The 20,902-nt window shown below is 38.5% G+C and overlaps 2 pseudogenes; both read right to left on the minus strand.

The window, feature by feature from the left end:
- Nucleotides 1–13,418: 13,418 nt before the first annotated feature.
- On the minus strand, nucleotides 13,419–20,215 carry LOC131910414 (prolactin-6A1-like; annotated as a pseudogene).
- Nucleotides 19,007–20,071, minus strand: LOC131910329 (craniofacial development protein 1-like; annotated as a pseudogene).
- Nucleotides 20,216–20,902: the final 687 nt, after the last annotated feature.

Below are 20,902 nucleotides of genomic sequence, written 5' to 3' on the forward strand. Positions count from 1 at the left end.
GGAGGCAGGGCTGAGATGGGAGCCTTAAGACCCGAGATCCAGATATGTCAGCTTTCTTGGTTCTTGGTGATCTTGGATGCTGGATGGTAGACCAAGCAGAGTTCTCCAGAGTACCCAGCTGGACTGTACCTCACCTCTCCTGGAGCCTGTAACTAACCCCTTTACTAGCTGTAAGTTACCCAACCCTTGTTTGGACTCTCTGCCCCACATGGAATCTTATCTTTGATCACATGAGTACAGAAGTCCTAGGAATCTTCGTTTTATCTACATTTCTTGTTCTGTAAAAACATTATCTTTATATTTTTGACAATGACGACTGTTGAATTCCTCCCTAATTTGCTGAATCATTAAACAGATAGTGATAAGTCTCTAACATATCAACAGTTACACTCTTAACAAAAAAGAATTTAGATATAGAAACCAAGTTAATATCACTTTTTACATTTTTTGACACTACCCATAAATAATTTGTGAAAAAAAAATGTGACTCTCAGTAGTCTAAATAATTTTCATGATGCATTGAACATGTGCTCAGGATATACCAGGCCAATGTTAAAGATTTATGCCTAAAGAACACCTAAACTCAAATGTTCACAAGTAAATGGATCTAAACATTTTGTACATGAAATTTTACTAAGCGTTTCTTAGGTAAATAACTAAGCTATTAGTAGATAAACTCCTACTATAGACTTTCATTTTTCATGAATATTTTGGTTTCAGATATTATTTTATAAAATTATGTGTATTTCATATATAAATATAAATTCAATAGTTATCTATCTCTCTTTAGATACATGCATATGTATGTATGTATGTATGTATATATATATATATATATATATATATATATAAGTGTATTATCCAATTTCACCTGAAGCATTTCCATAATCTAGTTTGAAGTGAAGTAGAAAAATGTTTTTGTTCTCTATTTCATAAAATACGTTTCATAAAATTCTGTTTTGCTGTGCTTGTCACCTACAGAACTTTAATACCACCAACTGTTAATAAATATATTGTTGCCATTCAAGTAACTTCATAACTCCCGATTAGTCAAGGATGTAAGAAATGCATCTGCTATCTTTGTCTATTCTAGGCCTCAGCACTGAAAGTTTTAAAGGTTAATTCAAGAGGTCAAACTCATGTTTAAGATGCAAGAAACAAGAAAACCTTTCCCTCTTTCTAAGTTGTGACAATTTGAACACACTGACTCGTGTTCCCAGTAAATTCCCATTTCTGAATCTCAACAAAATCAACCTTTGGACTCTACTTTTGTTTTCTTTTTTCTAGAAACTGTCATGGCAATTGAAGGTTTTTAAGCATCATCCATGGTTTCTAACCATTAGAATGCCTTTCTCTAACCATTAGAATGCTTTAGAGTATATGGTCATTTATGTGTGCATTCACATGAGTACAAGTATGTATATAAGGCAGAGAACAACTTCAAGGGTTATTTTTAAATATCAGCCACACTTTCATTTTGTAATTACTGAGATGAAATCTCACTCTCCTGGAACTCCCTAAGTAGACTATGCTGGCTGGTTAGCCATATTCGAGACCAATCTGTCTCTGCTATCCCAGCACAGAGATTACAAACTACTACATCTGGCTTTACCCATTCCATTTCCTCCATCACTTCAAGTAAGATAAAGAATACAAATTAATTATTGCCCTTGACATAAAGAAAAGGGTCTCCATGTTGTGAACCTCTGTAAACAGTGTCTGCTATAACCCCGTGAAGATTCCTCCAAACTGTAAAAGTTCTCCTAAGCCTGGTCCTGTGTTACTTGAACAAATATACACGTCTGTTAACACAAGACGTCTGAGACAGGACTCTACCAAAAGAATTCCATCTCATAACCTCAGAGAACTCACAGACTGATCAGATTTACTCAGAGCATGAGTGAGAGCTTACTTACAGAAGCATGGTTGACTCAATGACAGCTGCATCTCAGAGAAGTTCTACCACAGTATGTGGGCCACTGGAGAAGGCTGCTGCACTGGAGTTCTAACCTCTGTTTGCTTTCTACCTCCTATATACTCTAGCAGATTGCCACAAGGCCACTCACAGCTGTAACAGGAAGGAAATAAGTTTTATAATGCTGGGTGTTTTTCCAATGACCCTCCTGCTTCTGGAAATGTTAGTAGTGTTACCACTATCATCACAGAATTATTGTTTCTCTGTGTGTCTGCTATTTGTAGGGCATAGCTAGTGTCCAAGTCAATGTAGAGCTCACCAAGGCCAAGCTGACCACATAATCATTAATGACATATCAGTCCAGGTATAAATTCTTGTATGCTATTACATCTTCTCCTTCCTCATACTCTCGCATTCTTTCAGTAAAGGTTTATAAATTTCAAACCTCTTTGAGAGGGTGATATATGTATGTGCTTTTTTTACTCAGTATTGAGCCAGTACGTCACAGCACCCATCATTTTTTTTTTTTGTAGCAGTTTAACTAGCCATTACTCCTGTAATCAGAACTGCTGTGTCACAGTGGTTTTGGTGGACATGCCTTTCTGTGCTCCCCCTGGCATTAGCATATAATTGAATTCTCTCACTGGTGTCAGTTCTCCCCAGGCAGATCCCTTAGTGTCTTTGGAACTGAGAAACAAGTAGTATGGAGGAAGATTCCAGTTCAACTCCAGTCTGATTTTTCCGCATCATGAAATAAGACCATGAAATGTCAGCAACTGGGTCCATTCAGTTCCTTCCCACAAGTGCCTACCTATAGTGTCAACAGCCTGAATGGTGTAAGGAGATCTAGAAACCTTGCTTGTCCACTAAGTCCTAATGAGGGAACATAGGGCAGGCAGTGGCATTTCATTCAATAAACTTATAACTGTTAGGAATGCTTTTCCCTATGCTTGTGTAAAACATCTTACTCATTCTTTTAACAGCTGTCTTTAGCTGGTAAGCTGTCAGTTTTTTCCTAATACATTGCTTAATTATTAAGACCCTTAGAGGTTAGCTTTAGATAATGGCAGCTTTAGAAAGGGTCAGCATGCTATTTTATTGCCTACTTCATGAAAGTGTAGAATTGCATCTGAATTTTTCATCTATGTGGATGCTAAACAAAATCCTCATAACTGTTCAGTACATCATGAACATGTCTCATTCTCATTTCAATGTTTTCCTTTAGAGCAGTGATTCTCAATCTTCCTAAGGCTATGACATTTAATACAGTTCCCCATGCTGTGGTGACCACCTCAACCATAGCATTATTTCCATTGATACTTCATAACTATAATTGTGCTACTATTATGAATCTTAATGTGAATATCTATATTTTCCAATGGTCTTAGGCAAACCAGGGAAAGGATCATTCAACACCTCCAAAAAGGGTCATGACCCACAGGTTGAGAACCACTGTTCTAAAGCAAAATCTCAGTTATAATAGATGGTTATCAATATCTACTTTTCATAACCTATAATCCATTTTTTCACTAGCTGTTTGCTGTAGCTGATGCTTTGCCATGGCTTTACCAACCTTGCTACAAGTTGGTTATCTATGCCACAGTGAGTTATCTACTTTTGGCTTTTGGTTAGCCCTTTGTAAAGGAGCAGGGTAACTTAAATGAATGCTTTCTGAAAGGGCCTGGAGTTGGGTGAGCAACTTCTTCCCCACTGATATATTTCTGGGAAAGCAAATGATTGCCTAATATTTCAGTCCTCAGGGAAAAGTTTACAAAAGGTTATACAGCAGATGTTCCGCTGAACACCCTGATGTAGCATTCCTCGGCTTAGGACAGAACTGAACACAATGTACTCTTTGAGGAGGGGATCATTGTCCACACTTAAGTTCAAGCTTATTCATCTTTATATCTCTGTACTTATCCATCCACAGTTGCCTATAGTCTAGATGATTTAGGTATTAAAATGTAGTCATGAATTAAGGTATGCTTAGAGCAATTTATGTTTTTCCCAAATCTACCCCTTTAAAATATTTTGTTAGCATATACCAATGATGATAATAATAGGTTTCATTTCAACATTTTGTATTTTGATCACAATGACTCTGTTAACCTCTTTTGTCCTCCAATCCTAGTGATCTCCTTCGTCTTTGTTAATCTCCCTCTTTTACTTAAAAAATATTTTATTTGTTATTTGAGAAGTTTTTACATGTTTTGATGAATTCCTCTATCTCCCCAATTCTCCCGAGATCTGCCCTCCATCTTGTTCACCCATCTTTGCCACATTTGTTTCCTTTCGTGGCTGTTGTTAAACGTATCAACACCAATTTGTGCTGCAAAATATTCTTGGTTGTATGGACTTTTATTGGAGCGTGATCATCTTCCTATGGTCTGAACTTTTAGAGAAAATTGACTCTGGCGCTCTCGCTCTCTCTCTCTCTCTCTCTCTCTCTCTCTCTCTCTCTCTCTCTCTCTCTCTCTCTGCCCCTCTCTCTGTCCCTGTCTCTGTTTCTGTCTGTCTGTCTGTCTACCTGTCTATCATCTCATCAGCTATCAGTGAAAATGGTCTTTGGATAGGGGTGCAACTTCCTGTCAAAGTCTCCTTTCCAGATTAGGATTTTATCTGGCTTGGGCAAATACAAGTCTCACGCATACTCTCACAAATACTACTTTCATTATAGACATTCCTGTCCTGTGGTTCTTACATTGTTTCCACAACCACTTCATTAGTGATCCTTGAGTCTAGGAAGAAAGGGAGTATATATGTCCAATTTCGTGCTAAGCATTCTGCAGTCTCTTATATTGTTTAACTTTGTCAATGTAGGTCTATTTATTAATCAACATCTACTACAAACAGAAGTTTCTCAGATGATAGCTGAGCAATGCACTTGTCTAGGAATATAATGATAAGTTACTAGGTGTCTTTTTAATACTTTGTCCATTTAGGAAAAATAAGAATAGGTACTCAACTATGGTCAATGAACTGTCTAGCTATATATTCCAATAACGGTGCCAGGTACAGGCTTCCTCTCGAAGAGCGGACTTTAAAGCTAACCAGAAAGTAGCTGATTACTCCCATGATGTGCCTGCCACTATTACACCATTGGTTATGTCTTACCAGCCAGTCATTGTTGCTCGCATGTTTCATGACTGGGTCAAATTGATGGCTATTTTTCTTCTTTGGCACTGTTCATGGCATGATCTAGCACTATAGAGTTTATTCAGTAGTGATAAAGCTTCCAGGTCTGTACCACTTTAATTTCTCCATGTTACATGACTTAATTGTCAGTGTCTTCATGAATACAGTCTTGCCATTATCAAGAATATTGCCAATAGCCTTTAGTGTCATATATCTATGGCACTTCACTAAACAACAACTACTAAATAATTGCCATTCCTGTCACTGGACTTTTTACTTCTTAGCCTATGGTATCTGGAAAGACATATATATCCATGTTATCTTGATGACTTTGATAAGAGTACTGTAAGTCATTTTTTAATCTAAGAGTGTTGTCTACATCATTATATATTTTAATGTGTTATTTTTGTGTATTTATCTGTCTATAATACTTACTTTATGGAAACTTAGTATCTAATTCCTGAATGAACAATCCCCCTAGAGATTCATATACATGATGGTCTACTGGAATTGTAGAAAACAGTCTAGTTCTCTCACTGTCCATCTCTAGTGAGTGTAAGGAACATGATTCTTAATGGTGTTGTTAGGGTGTCTTACTCAAAATGTCTAGTGATATAGAGACACACTAGAAGAATTCATGGTTGTTGTGACTATAGCAACTCATCTTCAAACACAAATAAAGTTTTGCTATGTACACCCTCACTGCACACTCACATTAGAAGGCACCCTCAATTTCAGAAGTAAACATCTTATGCTTGGATGAAACTTTGATAAGAAATCTCCATTAAGGAGCACATATTACTGAATTGCCAACATTGACTCTTCTTTACACACCAAGATAAGCTTCATGCAATGGCAACAGAAAGCTCAACCTCCCCCTAGAATCTTTAACAATGTCAGACTCCCACTCCTCCATCCACTTTATAAGACAATTATTGGATGCACAAATTTAGTTTAATACACAGTCAGTTACTGGATGTTTCTTCTCCCATTATATTCCCTTCCCCTCCCCTTTTGCTTGTCTACTCTCCCCTCCTCTTCAATATTCCTGTTTCCTTTGCATTTTTATCTATTTCATTGACTTTTTCTCTCACTACCTCTCTCTTTTCTTCCTCCTTTTCTTGTTGTGCCTTTGTATTGTTTCTGCCCTTAATTACTTAGTTGTTCAAAGTCTTTATCCCAGAGAGAGCTAATGGAAATTAAGATTCAAAAATCTTGGTGAAGATTTTGAAGCTCTTCCACCTCTTATCGTTCTGTAACCCAAAAGGAAGCATGATAAATTTAGGCACATGAGCCTATGAGGAAAAATTTTCCCTAATTAATAATGGAATCATGCCTATTTCCATTCTCTTCCTATCCATACATCTTTTTATTGATTTTAAAATTATTTCATTTCTGGTAATATGCTTCATTACAATATTTCTGTAAATATTTATTATTAAATATAGAACTCATTCACTCTCCAACTGAACACTCCAGTCCCATCTCTCTATTTCTCAGGTCCTCTTCCCTTTAAGATCATAACTGGAATTTTGGGGAGAACAGCACTGAACATTCAAGCTGGTTTCTTTTTTTTTTTTTTGGCTCTGTAGCCGTTTTCACAAGACCAATCTGTCAATCATGATAAAGTGTCTTCTTTAGTTTTGCTTTCAGTGCTTTAAAACGTTTATGGTACAGTTCTATACCTTTCACTTTCTTTGTTATGCTTACTCCCAGGTATAATTTAGGTGTCGTTCCACTGTTGTTCTGGTTCTTGGATAATAAAAAATATTAATATCATCACATGATTAATCAATCTCTTGGTTTCCTTTTGCATCTTCCCTGTGAAGAATGATACCAAACAGGTCTAAGATTTCTTGTGTAAAGATATGAGTAGGGTTTGTCTCAACTAAAGGAATATGTGTAGTCAAAGGAAAAAACTCTGAGCAGACAGACGGAAGTTGACTAGAACTATTCTTGGTCCGTAAAGCCTTGGGGTGCTTAAAAAAATTGTATAACACATGAATATTTATCCCTCCCAAAATAGCTGGGTATTTTTGTTGCTCTCATATTTGAGTACTTATCGTTTCTTCATAATCATCTATACAAATGAGGATGCAAAATGATACCCACAGTGAGTTTAGTTCATTGTTTATAGTTTGCTTTCAGAGTGTCTTGGGATTTACATTCTTCCAGAAAGGATTCTAATGTGAAATTTCAATTAGAAAATGTATTATTTGACAAATTGACAATCAGATAATAAAAGGTCTAATGGTGATTAGTCACTGATCTCACTAACTCTTATGCATGTATATAAAGACATAAAATTTTATTCTTAGCTGCTTCTGAAATTATAAAAGCTTGGATTTAAATTACACATAAAATATTATTCTGTTTGATGACTATGCAAAAGTTCATATATTTACTTATGTACATAGAGCATATGAAACACTAGACTTTAAAAAGGAGTGTCCTTACCAAAATAGCTATTTCTATTTTCAATGTATCTTGTCCTTCACTCAAAACTTTATATGAATTATAAGACATAATGCAATAATAGCAATAGGTATGTTACAATTTAAATTTCATAATGCTAAGTACTGGTAAGATTTGGTGAGTAAAGTGAGATTTAGTTTCTATACTCTGGAAACAGTTTTAAACACTATATTCAATATGTACTGAATTTTCAGGAGTTTGCTGAACAATTATTCATAAAATATTTCAGTTTACCTGGAAAGTTTGCATAGTTGTAGCTTTCTTGTTCAGATGAACTTGAAGTACATGCCTAATCTTAGCTTGTGCTAGAAAGACATTTTGAAATCATGTAGGAGAGACTTAAATCCTGAAGAACAGAGCAAAAGCTTGATCTATGATCCACAAGAACACGCATCATTTGAAGTAACACAGGAAATGAGCTTTGCCTTGGAGTTCATACTCCCTCAGAAGTTTTTCATCTGCTTCACAGGGTTCTTGTGTCCTGTTTGTGTCAGGTGCCTCTCGCAGCTAGAAATTACATTTAGTTCAGTTGGATGTGCTTGACTTGTTTGCTTATGAGTGTGAACCCAACACTTGCCAAAGTGAATGAGTAAGTAGACAAGGAAATATGTATTAGCTAAGTGGCCAATAACAGCTTTCTGGAGTGACCTACAAATTTGGGCAATCAGTAATTACTATTGACCTTTGAAAATATATTAATATATTAATCTGACCAGGATAAGATATTTTTTAATTCCCAGCATGACCATGAACTATATTTGAAAATAATTGTTAAACCTATTGTGTTAAACAGAATTGGGATTTATGAAAAGAGCCCTAAAAGTTTTGCTTCGTTTAATTTGATCTCTATGATTTTTATTTTTCTTTGTGCCATTAAGTGAAGTGAGCAGTTCTGAGTAGTAATTTTGGAAAACCACTTTAAACACTGGAGTAGATAAGCTTCTCAATGGAATACTCCCATGGCTGTCATGGCTGAAGTACTTCCAGTTTGACTTACTCATCTTCCTTTATGGTGTGTAGGCAACAGTGGTATATAGTAATATAAGTTATCACACCCATCTGTGGTGAAGTGATTCCCATGTTTTTCATGGTTAGATTTTTTGTCTTGTCTTTCATGCATATTGGTCATTATTGTGGTAAAAGATTTTCATATAGAAGGAATATATCTGGCTGCCTGCTGGGTGGGTAAGGTGCTATTGTAGAGGAATTATGCTGATAATGCACCTTTTACAAGATATTAGAATGGTTCCTTGGCCATCAATCAAAGGAGGGATATTTTTAAAGTAGCTTTATAACATAATTATTTTCATTAGCGGTTAGTTGACCATATCTTGAGATTAAGACATGGATAGAAAATCACAGGTAGATTTGAGGGAAAAACAAACAAATCATTATTAGTCAGCTCCCCACTACTGTGACACAATACACATGGAGATCACATTAAGAGGTGAAATTGTAGAATTGATTAACAGTTTAAAGTGGTTTTAGGTCATGGTACCTTGAAGATGTTGCATTGGTCCTATGACAGTACAGGACCAGTATATTTGTGACCATGAGGGAGATTGTGTGTGGTGGGGAGAGGGTGATTAGCATTCTAATGTCTCAAGAATTCCAGGCACACCCTAGTAACATGGATGCCATCCATCATGTCTTCCTTGTAGAGTTATAGAGTTTTTACCAACTAATCACAGTGTCAAAACTTTCAAAATATAATCATGTGGCAATATTCCAGTTCTAAACAAGAACAATGAGGAATGCTTAGGAAAATGAAGAAAAATTTAAAGGGATCAGGGTTTAATGTCTATTTGTAGCTGGCATAGGCATAGTCTGATTCATGTTCATTATTTCAGTCTTAATTATAGTGTGTTGTTGCACATATCATATTTTACTTTCTGATCCATTATGAATCTCTGTGAACAGGAAGGGAACGGAAGAGGTTGAGATTCCAGGAATGGTTCAGTAGTGATTGAGTGCTATTCATTTTACTGCTTAAATAGTTCCAGTTCAGGTTGAGATCTTGTCAATAATATGTGTTCAAGTTCACTAAGAAAATTAGTAATGGGACTTTATTTCCCATTTCTACTAATCTACTATACTATTTTAAGAACATTAAATGAATGTACATTCAGTGGCAGAAAGGTGAAAAGAAATGTTTTAGGGACTGATCGTCGCTCTCTCTTCTTTGACATGTGACATTTGAGCCATAAGAAGACAAGAGGGATGTATTATATAATTTGAATGAGATTAATATGAAACTAGACCAAATAAGCCCTGTTAGACAAGAGTGGAGAGAACACATGGGTGATGCCCAAGATGAATTTTTTCTTCTTCTTTTTTTTTTTTTATTAAGGAACTTTTTTATTCATTTTGTATACAAATCACAGAACCCCCTTTCCTCCCTCCTCCTGGGCCTCCTGTTCCCCCTGATCCTACCTCCCATTCCCTCCTCCAACAAGGCAAAGTCTATCATGGGAGTCTGCAAAGCCTGGTATATTCAGTAGAGGCAAGTCCAAGCCCCTCCCCCTGCATCAAAGCTGTGAATGGCGTCCCACCACAGGTAGTGGGCTCCAAAAAGCCAGCTCATACACCTGGGATGGATCCTGATCCTACTGCCAGTGGGCCCCTTAAGCAGATCAATTTATACAATAGTCTCATTTGTGCAGAAGGCCTAGTCTAGTCCCGTGGAGGCTCCACAGCAATTGGCCTAAAGTTCATGAGTTTCCACTGGTTTGGTTTGGTTGTCTCTGTAGGTTTCCCCACCATGATCTTGATGCCCCTTGCTCATAGAATCCGGGAGCTCAGCCTGGATTTTGGCTATGGATCTCTGTATGTGCTTCCATCTGTTACTGAATGAAGGCTCTATGATACAATTAAGGTACTCACTGATCTGATTACTGGGGTAAGCCTGTTCAGGCACCCTTTCCACTATAGCTAGTAGTCTATGCTAGGGTCATCCTTGTGTATTCTTGGGGACCTCCCCAGAACCCAGCCTATCCCCATCTCCACCATGGTATCTCCCTCATTGTTCCTCAACTAAGCCCCTGCTCTAGCTCAACCATCCAGTTCCCTCATATTTTCATCCCCCATCTCCCATACTCCATTTCTTCTCGTCATCCCCAGTTTACTCATGGAGCTCTACTCTATTTCCCCTTCTCAGGGTAATCCATGCATTCCTCTTAGGGTCCTCTTTGTTAGATAGCTTCTCTGGAGCTGTGGGTTTAGTCTGGTTATCCTTTTCTTTACATCTAGTATACACTTATGAGTGAGTACATACCATGTTTGTCCTTCTGAGTCTGGGTTTCCTCACTCAGGATGATATTTACTAGTTCTATCCATTTGGGTGCAAATTTCATGGTATCATTGTTTTTTACTGCAGAGTAGTACTCCATTGTGTATGTGTACTACGTTTTCTTTAGCCATTCTTCAGTTGAGGGGCATCTAGGTTGTTAACAGGTTCTGGCTATTATGAATAATGCTGCTATGAACATAGTTGAACATGTGACCTTGTGGTATGATTGAGCATTCCTTGGGTATATGCCCAAGAGTGGTATAGCTGGGTCTTGAGGAAGATTGATTCCAAATTTTCTGAGAAACCAACATACTGATTTCCAAAGTGACTATACAAGTTGGCACTCCCACCAACAGTGGAGAAGTGTTCCGCTTGCTCTGCATCCTCTCCAACATAAGCTGTGCTGTGGGATGTTCTGTATGTCAAATGTGTTGCTCTGATTGGTCAATAAATAAAACACTGATTGGCCATTGGCTAGGCAGGAAGTGTAGGTGGGACAAGGAGGAGAATAAAACTGGGAAGTGGAAGGCTGAGTCAGAGAGACACTGCCAGCCACCACAATGACATACAGCATGTGAAGATGCCGGTAAGCCATGAGCCACGTGGCAAGGTATAGATTTATAGAAATGGATTAATTTAAGCTGTAAGAACAGTTAGCAAAAAGCCTGCCACGGCCATACAGTTTGTAAGCAATATAAGTCTCTGTGTTTACTTGGCTGGGTCTGAGCGACTGTGGGAGTGGCAGGTGAGAGAGATTTGTCCTGACTGTGGGCCTGGCAGAAAAACTCTAGCTACAAAGCTGTTATTAGTGTTTTTTATCTTAGCCATCTTAGTTGTAAGATGGTATTTCAGAGTTGTTTTGATTTGCATTTCCTTGATGACTAAGGATATTTAGCAATCCCTTAAATGTCTTTCGGCCATTTGAGATTCTTCTGTTGAGAATTCTCTGTTAAGCTCTGTAGCACATTTTTTAATTGGGTTGTTCAGTATTTTGGTGTAGAGTTTCTTGAATTCCTTATACATTTTGGAGATCAGCCCTCTTGGACGTGGGGTTGGTGAAGATTTTTTCCCATTCTGTAGGCTGTCATTTTGTCTTATTTACCGTGTCCTTTGCCTAACAGAAGCTTCCCACTTTCAGTAAGTCCCATTTATTAATTGTTGCTCTCAGTGTCTGTGCTACTGGTGTTATATTTAGGAAGTGGTCTCCTGTGCCAATGCATTCAAAATTACTTCCTACTTTCTCTTCCATCAGGTTCAGTGTAACTGGATTTATGTTGAGGTCTGTGATCCACTTGGACTTGTGTTTTGTACATAGTGATAGATATGGATCTATTTGCAGTCTTCTACATGTTGATATCCAGTTATGCCAACACCATTTGTTAAAGATGACTTCTTTTTTTCATTGTACAATTTTGGCTTCCTTGTCAATAATCAGGTGTTCATAGATGTGTGGATTATTGTCAGGGTCTTCAATTCAATTCCATTGGTTTACACGTTGGTTTTTATGCCAATACCAAGCTGTTTTTAATACTATAGTTCTATAGTACAGCTTGAGATCAGGGCTGGTAATACCTCCAGAGGTTACTTCATTGTACAGTATTGTTTTAGGTATCCTGGGTTTTTGTTTTTCCATATGAAGTTGAGTATTTATTATTCTTTACAGGCCAAGATGAATTTCAGGAGAAAATTTAAGGGAACATGGGCAGGAGATAGCTGTATGTTTATAACCTCCCAGTTTCTGAACTGTTTCAAAGTTTAATGGCTTTTGGGCATAGTGCAATTTCATAGTATTTGTACTGTTTATCATTTCACAATGAAAGTTGTCCTATATAGAGTGTGTGCTTTTCTTAAAGAATACGGGGTTTTCCTTATTCTGAGTAGGATAGAGCAATTGGTCAATCACATTCTCACCCTGCTTTAATAAGGTGACCCATACTGACTTGTGATTCTAATTAAACTGTAAGTTGCCTTATTTGCAATCATGCTTCTATGTATGATTACTGTTGTGGAATAGTTGTACACTTCATGAAGATATATTGTTGTGATTGGTGTAATGAAAAGCTGAATGGCCAAAGCTAGGAAAGAGAGATAGGCTGGACTTCTGGTCAAAGGAGAGGAACTAAGGAGGAATCTAGGTCTGTGAGGGAAATGGCAATGAGACATGGAGGGAGTTAGACATATATAATGAAAGAAAGGTAAAAAGCTGTGAGGCAAAACATAGATGAATAGGAACAAATTAACTTGTTATAAGAACTATTCAGGAACAAGCCTAAGATATAGGTTGAGCTTTCATAATTAATAAGAAGTCTCCATGTCATTATTTGGGAGCTGGCTGGTGGACAGAGAAAGACTTATTACCTACGTGTCTATGCTAGTGATATATTACCTACATCTCTTTGTTAGTCATATATTTGTATTTCAGGGGAAAATGCAATGTCAACAAACTTGGTTTTTAGATATTAACATGTCTAAAGAGTCTGTTATTATTTTTAATGAAGGATCCCTCACAGACAAACATACATTCAAAGTTAAAAGTTAAAAAAATGTTTAAAACAAGACAGATTAACCCAAAACACCTCAAAATTAGATTGAAGGGCTGGAAGATTAACAATCCATTTTGTAGACAAGTTGGCACATGAGGAGTCTAAGAGTCAACCTTACGTGAATCCTTTGTCAGGCACTGAATTAAGTTATACAAAGCAAAAAAGTCAGTGTCTTCACCAGGTGACTGCAAGGATGCCAGTCCATTCCCGTATGGGTACACATAACTTTCTGGGAATCCAGGATGAATCTAATCACCAAAAGACGTTCATTTATTATTCACTATTGTTTGCTTGCTGATATTCATTTTAAATGTTGAGTGAACTCTTGGGATGAAGTTAGAATTGTTAAATCTCAGACAAAGGCATGAATTTTAATGTATCTGTCCCAGAGTAGTGTGAATGTGGTGGTAGCCATGAAATTGTATAAGAGAGATTCTTGGATACATTTCCTGTATACAGTATACACCAGAATAAGGATGTTTCCACATACAAGGCAGACAGAAAAATAGGAGGATGCTACTTGCTTATAGACATGGACTTTACCATGGGACAATGTCAGTTCTCTCTTGAGGAAATTTAAATATGCCCTCAGCAATGTCCCCGACTATGCTTACCTGGTTGTGAAGGGAACCATTGCCCTTCAGTACTTTTCAACTAAATCTATTGTCAACATAATACACGGAACGGAAATCTCAGATTTGGTGAGAACTGCACATGATGTTTTCAGGTGCAGATAGTCCAGGGGTGGTTGTGATGGGAGATTTGGTTATGGCAGGAGTCTTTCCCCCTGCCAAGGAAAGGTAGTTGCTTAAAGGACTATGAAGAGCATCTACTTTGTATTGAGACTCCTGATATGTAAAGCATTCTAGAGATGGATAGCACTGCCAGGAAAGCTTTATACTAGATGATTATGTTTTGCTATTTAAAATAAGGTATTTCTGCATTTGTTTCTTACTACAGTGGTCACATATCTGATGAATTAGAAAAGCAAAGGAACATAAGAAGACTACATACCTTGCTCACTATCCTCTTAAGAGCCTCTGTAAGTTCTTTGATTTTTGCTTCAATGTCTTTGGCTCTTGATATATCATTAGGGGCTTCTTCCATATGACTTAGTTCATTTGCTATGTAGTGCAGAGGGCTTTTCCAAGATCCCACCATACTGATCGTCTCATTCAGAAGGAATATATCCTAAATATCTGTAATTAAACAACTATATCAAATTGGTGAAATATAGAATAGTTAGCCCATGTGGTATATGCTCCAAGAAACTGGACTAAAATATCCATTTATTATATTTATGTAGATGTCAGTTGTTATGGAAATTTCAAAGTTTAGTCATTTGTCTACAGTGTGATTGAATAACACGAAGTATGTCTTATTTGACTAGCTACCTTTTCTTATGATAAATATGTTTTATAATATTTCCTTTTCCTTTTGAAATTCTACCATCTGTCCACCCTGTATAAGCAATAGTCTTTGATGGTTTTTTGTTTGTTTATTTGTTTCTCAGCAAGTAAGCAAGCCTTCCCAGGAAATGAGTAAGTGGTCATAGAACCTGATTCATATAAGATTGCTACCAGCACTGCATTTCAGTGGCAAGTGGTCCAAATGCTTTTCCCAAGGGAAGGCTTTTATAGTAAAACATATTCTTCATTGATATATTCATTTATGATTTTTTCATTTACCTTAACACAGGGAACAAAAATTCAATGACGACAACTAGGCCTTTATATATGTGTTTTGCTCATGCTATGTGAGTCATATCTCTTGCCTCTCTGGACAGCCTTAGTGTGACCATGTACAGTGGAGAACAATTGAACAGCATTGCCTTTAATAAGTGGATTGATGGAAAGCACAAGAAAATGTGATTTCCCAGTGTGTGCTCACTGCCAAGGACATATAAGAAACTCATCTCTGAATAAAATGCTGTTGTGCTGCTGTCTGATGCTTATCCTCTTGGTAATGAAAACAAAGACTAGATTGGATTCCATTGATCCACTAGTTTTCAACATTTTCACATTGTGATATGGAATAAACTACAGATGTGTTTGATTAAAGCAGGGAACCAGAAAGGAGGAAATATAATGATTATAAATTGAAAGTGATTTGATACGTGAACCATGTCATTACAACTGATATGTAGTTGTATCCTGACAACTGTAGTATTTTACAGGAACTTCTTGTTCAGCTGACTTTTAGTTAAAGCTTAGGAGAAGACCAATAATTTATCGATGGATGGACACGCAGGTTAGATGAACCCAGGACGATCTTGAAAGTCAAGAGGAGTTGTTTTTGTGATTAGTAATATGCAAAGCAGCAAACACAGGAGCATTTCATATATATAATTAATGAAACTGTATTTACATTTTCTATACATAAATACAAATATATTTAAGCATGTGTGCAATTCAGTTTAAAGTATCCTACAAAATAACAACTATAATCCTAGATATAGGCATTGGTAAAATAGTTCCCCTGCATGCATAATTTATAATTCTATTAAATATTATTTAATCTTTGGTTTTACTTACAATATATCAACTGTACAATGTGACTTTTCTTTGATTAATCCTTCCTCTTTCATTCTTCTGCATGTGTGAGTGCCATAACAATTTTCTTACCCATAACCACCTTCAGTGTGGCCAAGTCAGTGACCTGCTTAGTTCTTCAGCATAAAGCATAAGCTGTACTCACTGGGATCTGTGAGCTCCTTCCTTAGGTATCAAAGGAGCAAAGGTAGATGTGTGACAGCCAGTAAGGTCTCTTTCAGGGAACTACCGGCCTGGTGTATATTGCACATCCTCTAACTGGAAAAAAAAATCCATTTTAATTCAGACATGAGTAAGTTAATCCATAACCAGAATACTGATACATTTGTTATATACATTTGTTTTATATTATATTGTTGTGGGGTGGTCCTTCTGTATGCTGTGAATGTGTGTTGCTCTGATTGGTTGATAAATAAAATGCTGATTGGCCAATAGCCAGGCAGAAAGTATAGGTAAGATAAGCAGACAAGGAGAATTCTGGCAAGAAAAAGGCTGAGTCAGGAGATGCCAACTCACCATCTAGGGAGCAACCTGTAATGACACACAGGTAAAGACAGGTAAAGAACATGTGGTGACATATAGATCAACAGAAATGGGCTGAGTTTAAGTGTAAGAGCTAGTCAGTGGTAGGCCTGAGCTAATGGCCGAGCAATTTTAATTAATATAAGCCTCTATGTGTTTACTTGAGTCTGAGCAGCTGCGGACTGGGCAGGACATGGAAAAACTTCCAGCTATATTTCACACACACACACACACACACACACACACACACACACACACACACATATATGTATACAACCTTTGTGTGTGGGGTTGGGACAGGGAGGTCAGAGATTATGCTTAGGTTTTGGTCCCTGCTTGCTTTCTTTCTTTTTCTTTCTTTCTTTCTTTCTTTCTTTCTTTCTTTCTTTCTTTCTTTCTTTCTTTCTTTCTTTCTTTCTCTTTTTGATTTTTCGAGACAGGGTTTCTCCACATAGTTTTGGAGCCTGTCCTGGATCTTGCTCTGTAGACCAGGCTGGCCTCGAACTCACAGAGATCTGCCTGGCTCTGCCTCCCAAGTGCTGGGATTAAAGATGTGCACCACTATAGCCTGGCATTGGTCCCTGCTTTCTATCTTCTTTGAGACACCATCTCTTTTTCTCTGCTGTAGCACACAGCAAGCTAGCTGGACTGGCACTGCCGTGGATCAACCTGTCACAATATCCCATCTCACTGTGGTAGTGCTGGCCTTACAGACTTATGTTATCAATTCTAGCTTTCTGTGGGTTGTAACACAAATCTTAGAAGGTCTTATAATAAAAATCCCAGAGCCAGATAATGGGGTGAATGCTGAAAGATCAGAGAAGCAGAACAAGCCACAGTCAACCTCACCCTGACAACTCCTCAGCCAATCCTGTTTCTAGGAATCCTCAGACTGGAAGCCTCTGAGTCCTCACCCATGAGGGTCTCAGTTAAACTGCTTAAAAGCTTCTAGTTCCTGGTCCTCACACCTTATATACCTTTCTGCTTCCTGCCATCATTTCCTGAGATTAAAGGTGTGTGTTCTTCCCAAGCAAAGACATGAGATCTCAAGTGCTGCAATTAAAGGTGTGTGCCACTACACCTAGCTCTGTTCCTAGTGTGGCCTTGAACTCACATGTAGCATGAATCTTAAAAGGTCTTATCAATAAAAACAAACCTGGAGCCAGGTATTGGGGTGAATGCTGGAAATCAGAGAAGCAGAACAAGCCACAGTTTCCTCACCTCGTCAATTCCTCAGCTGATCCTGTTTCCTCAGACTGGAAGTTTCTGTGTCCTCATCCGAATGGATCTCAGCTGAACTCCTGCCCAAAAGCCTCAAAGCTAGTTCCTCATCCTCACGCCTTAAATACCTTTCTGCTTCCTGCCATCACTTCCTGGGAATAAAGGCTCCTGTTACCATGCCTGGCTGTTTCCAGTGTGGCCTTGATCTCACAGAGAAACAGGCAGATCTCTGCCTCTGGAATACTAGGATTAAAGGCGTGTGTGCCACCATTTTCTGGCCTCTATATCTAGTGGCTGTTCTGTTCTCTGACCCCAGATAAGTTTATTAGGGTGCACAGAATTTTGGGGAACATAATATCACCACACTCACAGAGATCCAGAAGGATCTCTGCCTCCCCAGTGATAGGATTAAAGGTGTGTGCTACCACTGCCTGACCTTTATATTTAATATAGTGGCTGGGTTTTCCTCTGTTCCCCAGATAAGCTTTATTGGGGTGCACAAATAAAATATTACCACAGTGGGTTATGAAGATCCTGATGTCCTCAAACTGATCTTTTCACCTACTTTTTCCACATCAATTCTGTAATCATTTCCTACCCCATCCCACCCACCCCCATCTAGCCTCCCAAACAGTTCTGCCCCTTACTATTTTCTTTGAGATTTCAAGAAGCTCTTCTGTGATTGTTCCCCTACTTCATTAAGGCTGCTTTCTTTTGCTGATGGCATGTATTACCTATTTCTGCTGTAACATGCTTCCTGGTGAACTATAGAACTCTGTAACTGCTGCCTTGGAGGTCTGCTTTGTAAAGGAGCCAAATGTAAGTGAGGTACTTACAAATATCCTGTGCATTTCTGCAGGGAGCTCTCTGATATTTTGAGACAGTGTTATGGCACGATCAAGAAGGTCCTTTGGAGACATCTCACCATGGCCAGTCAACCTGGCATGCATAGGAACAGAGACCACATTCTCCCACAGGAAAAGGTTCAAGACCAATAGCATCAGGAGTGTCCCTGCTATATAGAAACAGAAGCTAGGATGAGATTTGTTCATCAGAAGTTATCAGCATTAATGCAGTCTCTACCTGGTGTCCTTGAATATCTGTACTAGTAAATAAATATCTACTACTGAAAGATTCAATTAAACAATTAATTTACATAGCTATATAATGAAGTTGGTTATTTCCAACTTTTTGGATTGCTATCAAAACAGACACTAGGTGAGATGAAGATACATACATGAAACTTCGATGTAGAAAAACAGCTTCCCTGGAGAGCATGCTGAACACTGGAGCTACTTCACAGACACACAGAAGAACCCCCATGGTCAACAAGATGAAGCCACTACCCAAAATGTCAAGGTTTCGTTTTGCTCAGTCTGAGACCTCTGTTAATTTCTAACTGCATGTGGTCCATTAGATCCAGAATTCTTTCTGTTCAATGTACCCTCCCTCCCTCAGATATGGATGGCCAGTTCTTTTCCAATCCTTTCTTCCTCTTTGTTTTTTTGTTTTTTGTTTTTTGTTTTTTGTTTTTTTTTTTTTCGAGACAGGGCTTATCTGTGTAGCTTTGTGCCTTTCCTGGGACTCACTTGGTAGCCCAGGCTGGCCTCGAACTCACAGAGATCCGCCTGGCTCTGCCTCCCAAGTGCTGGGATTAAGGGCATGCGCCACCACCGCCCGGCTCTTTCTTCCTCTTTGAAGCTCTCCCAGTCCCATTCGGACTTCTCAAGGGTGTTCATTTTCTGTATTGTTTTATTTATTTATTTTTTTTGTTTTGTTTTGGGCTCCATTTTTCCCCAAAATGGCTGCTCACACCACTTGACCTTTGTGTATCCATCCAGCAGAGAGTAATGGCAGCTGGAGAGACACCAGCTTTTGGTTTTTCTGTCTCATCTTGCTGGAGATTTGCCTGCAGCACTCACTTCCTTAGTCACTCTCACTGCTTCACCAGCAGTCAAACACTTGGGTGATTTTTCACCCTTTCCGTTTGCCTAGGGTCCTCTAGATAATCTGCTTTGACCCCAGTTTATTTAAACTTGTCTCTAGTTTCCTCTGCTTCCTTGTGAACTAGGCCGGCTTTTTCCTTCAGTTCCGCTGCATTAAGGAAACTGGGCCACAGTCTATCTTCCTTCTTCTTCCTTGAATTTCCTGGCCCAAGGCCTCCTTCTTCCTTGTCATCTTATTGTTACTACCTCCAGATTTTCTTATCTTACAAGAGGCACCCTTTTTTTAATTAAAAAAAATATTCATTTTACATACCAAAGATCTCCCTCTTGCCTCCTCTGGCCCTCAGCCTCCCCCTCACAACCCAACCCCTATTCCCTCCTATAAGAAGGTAAGGCCTCCCATGGGGAGGTATATTTAGTAGAGGCAGGTCCACACCCCTCTGCCTGCTGCAAGGCTGTGCAAGGTGTCCCATCACAGAAGTGGGTTCCAAGAAGCCTGCTCATGCACCAGGGATGGATTAAATAAGAGGTCACTTTTTTTTTTTCTCTCTTCTAGTCTGAAATTTTCTGAGCCTACATTCTTTTCCTTTGGGTTTTCTCAGCCAGCTCTTCACCATCCTTTTCCTCTTCCTTCACTAACTCATTGACATCATTTTCATTGTACTCTCCACTCTACGGCACATTTTCCTACCCCTCTTCTAACATGGAGAAGTCTTGAGTGTTGAATTCCTCCATGCAGCTGAGGCTCAGGGCCTGAAACCCAGAGAACCACAGCCCCTTCCTACAAACAGTTAAGTCTGTGGAGAGAACCTAAAGAATCTAGAATGGCCTTCTGAGAGAGCCTTTGAAAATCATTCACCACAGCCTTGAGGCAGGGGGAAGGGCTTGAACACACCACACCTGTACTGAATGCACCAGGCTCTGCTGACTCACTATGGGAGGCTTACCTTCTTGTAGAAGGGAATGGAGGGGGGTTGGGGAGGGGAGGGTGGAGGGGTAGGACAGGGAGGAACAGGGGGATCTGTGATTCGTATGTAAAATGAATAAAAAATTTATTAATAAAAATATCACCACTGACACTTTAAGGTTGTGAATTTACACTGATATTCAGTGGTCTGGTTCTCCAACACTTTGTCTCTAAGTCAGCATACAGTGTTTGCATTTTGACAAGGACAGCACACTTTATCTGTTTGTTGTATCTCTATGACTGATAAGTGTAAACACACAATTGCCTGGTGTCTAATACTAAGAGTAAAGAGAATCCAGTCTCGAAAGCATACTATATGCTGGATTTGTTAACTCAC

This window comes from Peromyscus eremicus, chromosome 5 (genome assembly GCF_949786415.1).
Source record: "Peromyscus eremicus chromosome 5, PerEre_H2_v1, whole genome shotgun sequence".
In the NCBI taxonomy this organism is placed as follows: domain Eukaryota; kingdom Metazoa; phylum Chordata; class Mammalia; order Rodentia; family Cricetidae; genus Peromyscus; species Peromyscus eremicus.